The sequence below is a fragment of the Staurois parvus genome, unplaced genomic scaffold (genome assembly GCF_062004578.1).
Source record: "Staurois parvus isolate SC_StPar_1 unplaced genomic scaffold, SC_StPar_1.0 ptg000350l, whole genome shotgun sequence".
Lineage (NCBI taxonomy): Eukaryota > Metazoa > Chordata > Amphibia > Anura > Ranidae > Staurois > Staurois parvus.
The window spans coordinates 4,687,168-4,699,547 of NW_028318146.1; the positions used below are offsets into that span (position 1 = coordinate 4,687,168).

The 12,380-nt window shown below is 43.3% G+C and overlaps 1 long non-coding RNA gene across 1 annotated transcript in view; it reads right to left on the bottom strand.

Annotated features, from left to right (window-relative positions):
* Positions 1-1,573: 1,573 nt before the first annotated feature.
* The window catches only part of LOC149456723 (uncharacterized), a 54,274-nt gene continuing 43,467 nt past the window's right edge, over positions 1,574-12,380 (bottom strand). The window contains exon 4 of the long non-coding RNA XR_016313819.1: positions 1,574-1,599. This is a non-coding gene — a long non-coding RNA (uncharacterized LOC149456723). The remainder of the gene's footprint in view (positions 1,600-12,380) is intronic.

A 12,380-nucleotide genomic window follows, 5' to 3' on the forward strand; every position in this document is an offset into this window, starting at 1 on the left:
GCGGGGGTTCAGGGCAATTCTACACACCATCTGCCCTTGTTTTAAATCGAAAGCCAGAGAGGACGACGCTGAAAGTAAGTAGTATATTTGTTAACTATAATGCAAGGCACTGAAGGGAGATTTTGTTTGTCACCCAAACATAGATTTATTGGGGTCACTGCTATATACACATGGAGAGGTCACTGAATAGAAGAGGGAAGGGTTAGAGCCTCTGTCAGAGTTTAATGCTTTGTCACCGGTAATGAGATTCGGCCTTTTAATTTGTCCCTGATGACTGCTGCCCCCGGGTTAGAAAGCGTTAGAAAAATCCAAAATTTGCAGCTGCCAATAAAGGGAACTTCCAATGGGGGACAGTTCATACCTGGAGGTCACTGCCAACTCCTTCAGATGACAGTTGGTCTGCAGGAGGCATGTATCAGGTGTGCAGGATTGGCTGCCCAGCATCCAGGAGTGTACACAACAGACTGACAGTTGGGTCCCATCACCATTTTGAATTAGGACTCTAAAGGCAACATATATATATATATATCTACTGAAACTGAACCAAAAACAGAATACTGGGATCATTATTATAACATTAAAGCACAAACACCACTAAGAAGACAGCACAGCCTGCATACATAATGAACCAATATCATGTCCCCACTTTTACGGAAATATATTGTCACCCAAAAAAAAAAAATTATATCTATATCCATGTATACACTAATTTCTAAAAATGCTGATATTAACAAGTGTGTGAAAAATGTCAAAATTGTACCTGGGCAGCAAGGGGTTAAATTTTGAAAAAGGGGGCGTGGCCAAAAGGTCATGTGACCACCCTGGCGGAAACTCTAGTAGAAGCTCTAGCAGCAGCTGAGGCTCATTCGCTGGGAGTGTTGTGAGTGGAGAGGAAGCGAATTCTGTTGCTCTAAGAGACGATTCTCATTATTTCATAATGAAGCGTTTTCATTGCAAGAGAACATTTAGAAAGTCAAAGGATCTTCTGAATACCAACAAAGAAGATTCAGTTATGCGATCAAAAGTGGAACCCTTAACAGGGGACCGCCAGGCCCTTGACCAGCACAAAGCCCCCCGTAGGGGTGCATGTAAGGCAGTTAGGCGGGGGTTCAGGGCAATTCTACACACCATCTGCCCTTGTTTTAAATCGAAAGCCAGAGAGGATGACGCTGAAAGTAAGTAGTATATTTGTTAACTATAATGCAAGGCACTGAAGGGAGATTTTGTCACCCAAACATAGATTTATTGGGGTCACTGCTATTTACACATGGAGAGGTCACTGAATAGAAGAGGGAAGGGTTAGAGCCTCAGTCAGAGTTTAATGCTTTGTCATCGATAATGAGATTCGACCTTTTTATTTGTCCCTGATGACTGCTGGCCCCGGGTTAGAAAGCGTTAGAAAAATCCAAAATTTGGGGCTGCCAATACAGGGAACTTCCAGTGGGGGACAGTTCATACCTGGAGGTCACTGCCCACTCTAACAGATGACAGTTGGTCTGCAGGAGACATGTATCAGGTGTGCAGGATTGGCTGCCCAGCATCCAGGAGTGTACACAACAGACTGACAGTTGGATCCCATCACCATTTTGAATTAGGACTCTAAAGCCAACATATATATATATATATCTACTGAAACTGAACCAAAAACAGAATACTGGGATCATTATTATGTAGGATTTAGCAGAATGGTGAAATGGCATTGACAGGAAGCAACACTGAAGCACAAGCACTACTAAGCAGACAGCACAGCCTGCATACATATCGAACCAATATGGCACCCCCCCCTTCTAGCAGATCAGTGGTCTTTGGCACTAAGCTCTCAGCGTTGTGAGAGATCACATTGTGATGTCTATCTCTTGGTGGCCTCAAAGTTTAAGTCTGGATATTTAGGGGGTGAATAGCTGTTACGGATGTCATGGGGGCTTCATAAGACTAGCATACACGTGTTCTGGCAGAAAAAGCCATGTGCTGAGAATGGACTCCCAGGGTGACAACAACAATATCGTCCATATGTATAGAACGTATATTTTTCAAACGTTCAACACAAATTATTTTCATGACACAGATGACACTCACATACATATGTTAAAGAAAATACATTTAAATGTCCAAAGATTTGTATAACAAAAAGAAAATAACATTTTTTTCCCTCTCCAGGAGAAAACAATACACTATCTCTGAGCGTCAACACCACCCTGGAGGGTGAGAACAATCTACTGGTTCCATTCACCAGAGATGCAACATCATCTATGACTGTGGAGGACCAACAAAGTGCAGTCACCCCACCTACCATTGAGGGTGAGAACACTGCACTGGTTTCATCCACCAGTGTCAGAGATGCAACAACATCATCTGTGACTGTGGAGGACCAACAAAGTGGAGTCACCCCATCTACCATTGGGGGTGAGAACACTGCACTGGTTTCATCCACCAGTGACAGAGATGCAACAACATCATCTGTGACTGTGGAGGACCAACAAAGTGCAGTCACCCCATCTACCATTGGGGGTGAGAACACTGCACTGGTTTCATCCACCAGTGTCAGAGATGCAACAACATCATCTGTGACTGTGGAGGATCAACAAAGTGGAGTCACCCCATCTACCATTGGGGGTGAGAACACTGCACTGGTTTCATCCACCAGTGACAGAGATGCAACAACATCATCTATGACTGTGGAGGACCAACAAAGTGCAGTCACCCCATCTACCATTGGGGGTGAGAACACTGCACTGGTTTCATCCACCAGTGACAGAGATGCAACAACATCATCTATGACTGTGGAGGACCAACAAAGTGCAGTCACCCCATCTACCATTGGGGGTGAGAACACTGCACTGGTTTCATCCACCAGTGTCAGAGATGCAACAACATCATCTGTGACTGTGGAGGATCAACAAAGTGGAGTCACCCCATCTACCATTGGGGGTGAGAACACTGCACTGGTTTCATCCACCAGTGACAGAGATGCAACAACATCATCTATGACTGTGGAGGACCAACAAAGTGCAGTCACCCCATCTACCATTGGGGGTGAGAACACTGCACTGGTTTCATCCACCAGTGACAGAGATGCAACAACATCATCTATGACTGTGGAGGACCAACAAAGTGCAGTCACCCCATCTACCATTGAGGGTGAGAACACTGCACTGGTTTCATCCACCAGTGACAGAGATGCAACAACATCATCTATGACTGTGGAGGACCAACAAAGTGCAGTCACCCCATCTACCATTGAGGGTGAGAACACTGCACTGGTTTCATCCACCAGTGACAGAGATGCAACAACATCATCTATGACTGTGGAGGACCAACAAAGTGCAGTCACCCCATCTACCATTGAGGGTGAGAACACTGCACTGGTTTCATCCACCAGAGACAGAGATGCAACAACATCATCTATGACTGTGGAGGACCAACAAAGTGCAGTCACCCCATCTACCATTGAGGGTGAGAACACTGCACTGGTTTCATCCACCAGTGTCAGAGATGCAACAACATCATCTATGACTGTGGAGGACCAACAAAGTGCAGTCACCCCATCTACCATTGAGGGTGAGAACACTGCACTGGTTTCATCCACCAGTGACAGAGATGCAACAACATCATCTATGACTGTGGAGGACCAACAAAGTGCAGTCACCCCATCTACCATTGAGGGTGAGAACACTGCACTGGTTTCATCCACCAGAGACAGAGATGCAACAACATCATCTATGACTGTGGAGGACCAACAAAGTGCAGTCACCCCATCTACCATTGAGGGTGAGAACACTGCACTGGTTTCATCCACCAGTGTCAGAGATGCAACAACATCATCTATGACTGTGGAGGACCAACAAAGTGCAGTCACCCCATCTACCATTGAGGGTGAGAACACTGCACTGGTTTCATCCACCAGCGACAGAGATGCAACAACATCATCTATGACTGTGGAGGACCAACAAAGTGCAGTCACCCCATCTACCATTGAGGGTGAGAACACTGCACTGGTCTCATCCACCAGCGACAGAGATGCAACAACATCATCTATGACTGTGGAGGACCAACAAAGTGCAGTCACCCCATCTACCATTGAGGGTGAGAACAGTGCACTGGTCTCATCCACCAGTGTCAGAGATGCAACAACATCATCTATGACTGTGGAGGGCCAACAAAGTGCAGTCACCCCATCTACCATTGAGGGTGAGAACACTGCACTGGTTTCATCCACCAGTGACAGAGATGCAACAGCACTACGTACGAAGGTGGAGGAACAAAGTGCAGTCACCCAATCTAACACTGAGGGTGAGAATACTGCACTGGTTTCATCCACCAGTGACAGAGATGCAACACCACCTAAGACTGTGGAGGAACAACAAAGTGCAGTCATCACCTCCAACACTGAGGGTGAGAATACTGCACTGGTTCAATCCACCAGTGACAGGGAGGCAACAACACCATCTATGACTGAGGAGGACCGGCAAAGTGAAGACAGCCTATCCAGCACTGAGGCTGCAAAAACTGAACTGGTCCCATCCAGCAGTGTCAGCAACAGCCAGTCACACAAACTATCTGTGGAAAGCTTTGCCTTCCATAAGGTTATTGGACAGGGGAGCTATGGAAAAGTGGCGTTGGCCACCCATACCACCACTGGCCAAAAGGTGGCAGTGAAGATCATCAGAAAAAAGAAACTTCTGCTTTCTAATCCCTGCGCTGCTTTTAATGAAAGAAACATTCTAGAAGAATGCAGAGAGAACCCGTATCTTACCCATTTGTATGGGACATTCCAGATAGAGGTAAGTATTTTCATCTACTAATTTCTTCTTCTCTTCCCAGTACTGTGCTCCACTACTGATACAGACCCCCTACAATAGTTATGTAAATAGTGACTTTTTTGGGAGTCAAAACTTTACACAAGGATAAGCATCCCTTTGCCCAATGAGATGACAGTGTTTGGACCTGTCAGCTAGTCCTCTAGGCACTAAGTGCTAAATTTAAAGAGGCAGAAGGAAACTTCACTTGATTCCCACACCATGCTTTTCTGGGGGCTCTGGCTGTAGATCAGAGGAATGCAGTAAAGGTAAGAGAGGAACTCTAGCGTGCTTCTTACAAGGCTGGAGATTAGTGAAGTAAACTGTACAGAGTAGAGGCTTTCCTTCAAGAAACCATGTACTGAGAGGCTGTCATTACTGACTTTAGACATTGATAGCTGCCTGGCTGTCTCTGACCTCAAAACCTTGAGTCACTCAGCAAGGACAAGTTTGCAGCTAGCAAGACAGAAGTCAGGACTCCTGATCTACATGCATCTTCTAGGATGGTGAACCAAAGTATGGAAGTCACTGGATCACCCTTACAGCAAGACAAAATTAATATTGTGATAAAAGTAGTCCAGTGATGGCGGCTTACATTTCTTCTATGTGCAGTTTTTCAGAATTCCCTCAGGAAGCACTTAGTAAAGATGCCACGCTGCACTGTATGCCGGTGTGCGTGTCTCCATATATTCCTCCACAAAGTGAATGTCTATAATCTAACCTGTTTTCATCTTTTTTACAGACTCATCTTGTCTTTGTTATGGAGTATCTGAGTAAAGGGGATCTCTATCAACTGATAAATTCTTCAGCTCCACTACAAGTGAACAGATTAAGGTAAGTTTGATGTCAGGGTCACTTTGGAGTTGGGAGAGGCTGATCACTGAGGACAGGATGTGACCTAGCCAGGCCCCTCCAACTAAGCCCATCCATCAATACCCCTATGAATTCTACGTAAAAGTCACTTCATCTTTAGCTGGTCTGTTAAGATTTTCAGTGCTAATATATGTATTTCTTTCTCTATCAGGAATTTAACAGCGGAAATTCTATGCGGCCTGCAATTCCTGCACGCCAAAGAGATCGTTCACAGAGATCTGAAGCCGGAAAACATCCTCTTAGACAGCGACGGCCATGCCAGAATTGCAGATTTTGGAACAGCAGTGAGAGGAGTCACCGAATCGAAGAGAATCAGTGGTTATGCGGGGACACCAGCCTTCATGGCCCCAGAAGTAAGTATAAGTCTAATATCAGACTTAATTGTAATATTTATCAAGATATACCATTTATCATCATTGGATATAGAGAAGAAATAAATGGATGCTCCACTTTCACTAAATGAAGAATGTCTCCACTGGTGCCCCAGTTGCTTTCAATGGGTTTCCAGGACAGAGCAATAGCCCCAACAAAAGGTGGGGAGTTCTGAGACCTGCAGCAGTGTTGGAGTTTCTTTGTAGGGGACAATGAGGCCCGGTGTGGATGGATAGATCGGTCCAGCCCGATTCACACATACAAATGGGGTAAAACCTTCAGTAATTGCTCTCCTGCTGTTTTCCTTCTTCTCTTAAACACGGAGAGCGAGTGTGACTATTGAGCTATTGGAGTCCATATACCTTCATCCAACTACTTTAAAATGGACAGTTATAGCGTACCTCTAGGCAAATCTTTGCTTTTTGTTTGGTAGGAGTAGGGAACGTTTTTAGACTGTTAAACATTTTTTGCTATCTGTGTCCCCATTGGGTAGATTCACTCCTCTATTTGTTCTGGTGACCATTGTCATTGAGAAAAATCGTAAGAGTGAATTCCAAAATGTTACAGTTCATCCCAGAACAAGAGTAAAGGGGAAATGGGGATACCTGTTCTGGGGACAATTCTGTAAAAGAGAATTCCCCACACAGGGAAATTTCTAAATAACTTCCTGTTGCATTTCTGGAACAGAAGGTGAAAAGAAATGTCCCCAGTGGTAGACAGCAAAAAAAACCCAAAAACAAATAATAACCTAGAAGGAGTATTTGACACTTTTCTGCTTCGTCCAAAAAAAAAAACCAAGAAAACGTTTTGAGTTTACATCCACTTTAAGCCCCTCTCCTCCAATGTTCACAAGCTCCACCTCAATGTCATGCTATTTGATCACGATTTCATTCCTCCATGAGCTTCACACATCACAAATGTCACTATGTTGTCATCTTTGTCTCATACAATTTTTTCTCCCTTGTGTTTCTACAGGTCTTGCAAAACATGGATTACTTCACCATGGTTGACTATTTCTCCCTTGGAGTAATAGTGTACGAGATGGCGTCTGGCAAACACCCCTTCAACAAAGTGAAAAATAGGATCATCTCCATGGATCCAGATTATCCGGACTTTTTTGAATCTGACCTCTGTGACCTCCTAAAGAGAGTAAGTATTATTATTATTATTATTATTATTATTATTATACTACAGTAAGTATACACACAGCCTAAGCTTCTCTATTGCTCAGAGATTGTTATTTATTATCCACTTGACCTCCAGAGGATTTACCCCCCTTAATGACCAGGCCTCTTTTCGCTACTCGGCACTGCACTGATTCAACTGATAATTGCGCGGTCATGCAATGCTGCACCCAAACGAAATTTACGTCCTTTTTTTCACACAAATAGAGCTTTCTTTCGGTGGTATTTGATCACCTGTGCGCCTTTTATTTTTCACGCTATAAACAAAAAAAGGCCAAAAATTTTGAAGAAAAACAATATTTTTTACTTTCAGCTATAAAAAATATATAGTAAACTCAAAGTTGGTTATAAATTTAGGCCAAAATGTATTCTGCTCCATGTTTTTGGTAAAAAATCCCAATAAGTGTATATGGATTGCTTTGTGTGGAAGTTATAGCGTCTACAAACTATGGTATAAATACTGCAATTTACGCCCTTTTTTTGCTATACAGCACTGCGCTAGTTTAATGGACAATTGCGCGGTCATGCAATACGGTACATAAATGATATTTACATCTTTTTTTTCCCCACAAATTGAGCTTTCTTTCGGTGGTCTTTGATTGCCTGTGCGGTTTTTATTATTTGCACTATAAAAAAAAATGACTGACAATTTTGAGGAAAAAAAAAACAATATTTTGGACTTTTTGCTATAAAACATGTCCAGTAAAAAAAAATGTAAAAATCAAATTTAGTCATAAATTTCTGCCAAAATGCATTCTGCGACATGTCTTTGCTAAAAAAAAAACCCAATATGTGTAAATTAATTGGTTTACATGAAAGTTATAGCGTTTACAAATGGCGGGACAGATACTGGGATTTTTAGTTTTTTTTTTATACTAATAATGGCGGCGATCATCGACTTATGGCGGCGATCAGTGACTTATGGCGGGACTGCGGTGGACATTCTGACATTGGGGGGTACTGACTTGGGGTCACTGACATCCCCAGTGACACCAATACAGTGATCAGTGCAAAAAAAACAAAACACTGACACTGTACTAATGGCATTGGGGAGGAAGGGATTCACTTTATTTTTCAGGGAAAGGGTTAACTGTGTGAGGGGAGTGTTTTACTGGGGGCGGGGGTGTGTACTGCAGGGAACACCGCTGATCGGGAGAGAGAAACTCTTCTGTCCCGTTCAGCGTGTCCTGTAGCTGTCAGGGAACTGACAGAAAACACAGCTACTGCAGCTGTGCTCTGTCAGCGATTGCCGCCGATCGCCGGGATATAGCCGGTAAGGACTGGCTGTGACCCGGCGACTGACATCCGCGGCTGTGATCGGCGGGACAGGTAGGGCGGCGGCGCGCCCCCTACCTGTTTACAAAACACACGTTTTAAAACGTGCTTTTTCCCAGCCGTGCCGCCCTGCTGCCGTATTTATACAGTGGCTGGGCGGCATGTGGTTATTATTTATTATTATTATTATTATTATTTATTTGCTCCTTCAGTGTCTCATTATATTTTATTCTTCTTTACAGCTTCTGTGGAAAGACCAAGATGAGCGAAAATACCAAGTCAGTGACATCAGGAGATGCCAGTTCTTCAACACCATCAACTGGGTGGAGTTAGATAGAAGAAAGCTACGCATGCCATCAAAACCAGTAAGTATACAGATAATGGAGTTCAACCACATTAAAGGGATTGGAGATGTTCAGCGGCCGGCTCTTCAGCGCTTAGACATTTGTTTTTACAGAATTTTCAGACTTGTCTATGAATTTGTGATCATTACACAATCATCCAGCCTGGTCTGAATCAATTCTGCTTATTACTGGAGATGATTATTGTGGATAGGTCAGGTGCAAAGCTAAGACCTGATTTATTTTACATATAAATCCCTCCTGCTGCACACTTCCTGCCCAAGGGTGACAACGTTCACTCACTTACTGTACTGTATCTATGGAGAAGCAGCATTGTCACCCTAGCCTGCTTTTCTGATTAGGACTACAAACATCTGCACCTCTCTTTATCTCCATTGCACACCGGGGTGTTGGTTTGTAGTTCACAGACAATAGCTGAGAAAGCTGATAATATTGTTTGAGATCTTAGTTCAGTGCACAGGAGCTTACGAGGACACTGGATTTGTGTCTGGATTACCAGGTATTGTCCTATACTTGCAGAAAATGTGCTTAACCCGTAAAATGCAATTAAAACGAATGCAGCCACCACAATCAAGGCCTAAGCTTGAAAATACTACATTTGTTCTTTGGGTTAGACAATGTGAGATAATGAAGTGTAATGCTTCTTCTGACCACTAGAGGGAGCTAGGGTGGAAGAAGCCTGTTTACTGTTATCTGCTGCAATGGGGGGGGGGGGGGTAGTTGGGGTTCACCATGCTTTGTTACCATTTTCTGTATCAATTAGAAATAGTGACTAATGCCTCTTTCTCTTTCAGAATCCCAAGGATTCATCATATAACCAAGTCAAATTAGATAAAATTATCGACCGCAAGGATCGGAATGATGTAATATCACCAAAAGAACAGGAGAATTTCACCAATTTTTCCTACATAAGTGACAGTTTGATGATGCCATCAGTGAACACCAATTCAATGGACAACCATGGACAACTACCAAAATCAAGAAACCGTGGACAACTACCAAAACCAAGTAACCATGGACAACCAAAACCAAGTAAACGTGGACAACAACCAAGCAACCATGAACAACCAAAGCCAAGTAACCATGGACAACAACCAAAACCAAGCAACCATGAACAACCAAAACCAAGTAAACGTGGAAAACAACCAAAACCAAGCAACCATGAACAACCAAAACCAAGTAAACGTGGACAACAACCAAAACCAAGCAACCATGAACAACCAAAACCAAGTAAACGTGGACAACAACCAAAACCAAGCAACCATGAACAACCAAAACCAAGCAACCATGAACAACCAAAACCAAGTAAACGTGGACAACAACCGAAACCAAACAACCATGGACAACAACCAAAACCAACATCGAGCAAGAGTCAGAAGCTGCAGCCTGTGCAGGACTTATCCAAACCATTAAATAGGCAAGAAACCAAAAAACCACAAAACAACACAAAGAAGCAACAAAAGAACAAAAATCAACAGAAAAACAAAAATAGGAAATGAATGCCACTGCCTTACGCAGATGCACAAAACACCTGTGCATCCCACACAGTGTCATTCATGTCTGTTGGGAAGCAGCGGCTGCATGGACACATCCGGTGCTCTCAACTCGACATCCGCATTGGGTCCCATGCAAATGTCCAACAAAGAGGCTCATAAAACACCAATAGAGGCAAGGAAGAAACTTTATTTCATTGACTGACAATGAGAGTAAGAGTCAGAAGCTGCAGCCAATGGACAACAATGGAAAACTACTGACACTGAGCAACCATGGACAAATGAAACCAAGCAACGATGGACAACAACCAAAGAGGGGGGAGAGGAGAAAGGGGGGGGAGGGGGGGGGGAGAGGAGGGGGAGAGAGAGATAGAGAAGGGGGACTATTTGACAATTAATGGAGCACTTATCTGGGGTCCGTGGTGTCTGCGGCTGCACTGATACTTGACATGCAGTGATGGTCTCCTCTCCTGCACCCCCTCTTCACGGTCAGCTGACCTCTAGGCTCTGTCCTCCGGCCCTATGCAGTGAATGGAATAGAGGCCGGGTGGGCGGAGCCTAGCTGCAATGCTCAGTCCGGGTCTCGGCTTCCTGCTAGATCAGAGGTGGGCAAACTTTTTGACTCGAGGGCCGCAATGGGTTCATATATTGGACCCGGGGGCCGGACCAAGAGTAGATGAATTATGTGTATGTGTAATCCATAGTAAGTATAGTAATATTCCCCCATAGTAAGCATAGTAATTAATCCCCCATATAGTAATTCATCCCCCATAGTAATTCATCCCCCATATAGTAATTCATCCCCCATATAGTAATTCATCCCCCCAATAGTAATTCATCCCCCCAATAGTAATTCATCCCCCCAATAGTAATTCATCCCCCCTATAGTAATTCATCCCCCCTATAGTAATTCATCCCCCATATAGTAATTCATCCCCCATAGTAATTCATCCCCCATATAGTAATTCATCCCCCATATAGTAATTCATCCCCCATAGTAATTCAGCCCCCATATAGTAATTCATCCCCCATAGTAATTCATCCCCCATATAGTAATTCATCCCCCATATAGTAATTCATCCCCCATATAGTAATTCATCCCCCATAGTAATTCATCCCCCCTATAGTAATTCATCCCCCATAGCAATTCATCCCCCATATAGCAATTCATCCCCCATATAGCAATTCATCCCCCATATAGTAATTCATCCCCCCTATAGTAATTCATCCCCCATATAGTAATTCATCCCCCATAGTAATTCATCCCCCATATTGTAATTCATCCCCCATAGTAATTCATCCCCCATATAGTAATTCATCCCCCATATAGTAATACATCCCCCATATAATTCATCCCCCATAGTAATTCATCCCCATATAGTAATTCATCCCCCATATTAATTCATCCCCCATAGTAATTCATCCCCCATAGTAATTCATCCCCCATAGTAATTCATCCCCCATATAGTAATACATCCCCCATAGTTATTCATCCCCCATAGTAATTCATCCCCCATATAGTAATTCATCCCCCATAGTAATTCATCCCCCATAGTAATTCATCCCCCATATAGTAATTCATCCCCCATATAGTAATACATCCCCCATAGTAATACATCCCCCATAGTAATTCATCCCCCATAGTAATTCATCCCCATATAGTAATTCATCCCCCATAGTAATTCATCCCCATATAGTAATTCATCCCCCATATAGTAATTCATCCCCCATATAGTAATTCATCCCCCATATAGTAATTCATCCCCCATAGTAATTCATCCCCCATAGTAATTCATCCCCCATAGTAATTCATCCCCCATATAGTAATTCATCCCCCATAGTAATTCATCCCCCATATAGTAATACATCCCCCATAGTAATTCATCCCCCATAGTAATTCATCCCCATATAGTAATTCATCCCCCATATAGTAATTCATCCCCCATAGTAATTCATCCCCCATAGTAATTCATCCCCCATAGTAATTCATCCCCCATATAGTAATACATCCCCCATATAGTAATA